Source organism: Arachis duranensis, chromosome 6, assembly GCF_000817695.3.
Source record: "Arachis duranensis cultivar V14167 chromosome 6, aradu.V14167.gnm2.J7QH, whole genome shotgun sequence".
Lineage (NCBI taxonomy): Eukaryota > Viridiplantae > Streptophyta > Magnoliopsida > Fabales > Fabaceae > Arachis > Arachis duranensis.
This window is the reverse complement of record NC_029777.3, coordinates 98260045-98260825: the sequence shown is the minus strand read 5'-3', so window position 1 is coordinate 98260825 and position 781 is coordinate 98260045.

Sequence of the window (781 nt, the reverse complement as noted above, 5' to 3'; positions counted from 1 at the left end):
CAACAACTAGAATAATGAGTCGGAAGTCTGGCACTACCTTATTTCGCTGAACAATAGTAGAATGATGTCATCTATTTTTTATTGTCCAACATAACAAGAGAATGCCAACTCATCGCTCCATTTACTGAGTCACTATTAGAAAGAGGTCGAGAATCATTATAATTTTTTTTAGCTCAATTTTAAAAATGACAATAATGCGACTAGAATCTCAGAAATTAAATCGATACAAAACGTGAATTTTAGAGACCGCTTTAAGAATTTAGTCGAAAAACAATGTTGGCTTTGATTGAGGATCAGTGTTTATCAAATAAGGCGCAACAATATTCTATTCTTGGTGGCAAGCAGGGAAAGTATCGAAGGCCGTTGGCATGAAATTCTTCTTTTGCTTTGGAATTCTTTTATTTGCTTGCAACATCGGTCATCTAATTCCTTCAATCAAAAGTTATAAACGACAACTGAAAGATTTGATTCCTTTCTTTCTTACTTTTTCAAATAACACACAATTCATCAGGCCACGAGAGTCACACTCATCATCGTTACAGTTTTATGTTCATTCACAAATCACTAGTCACTAGAGTTTGATTTCACTGCAACGAGAACATGCTATTATTCTACTCTAAACATTTTGAATATTCCACTATAACAAAAAATTGATTCTTTTAGAAATCGCTCGCTTATAATGAGAGGAAAATGATATGGAAATCAGAGTTTATTATATTTGGCCATTATTTAACTATCAATTCAATTTTTTTAGTTTAATTCTTTTATTTTAGTAATTCAG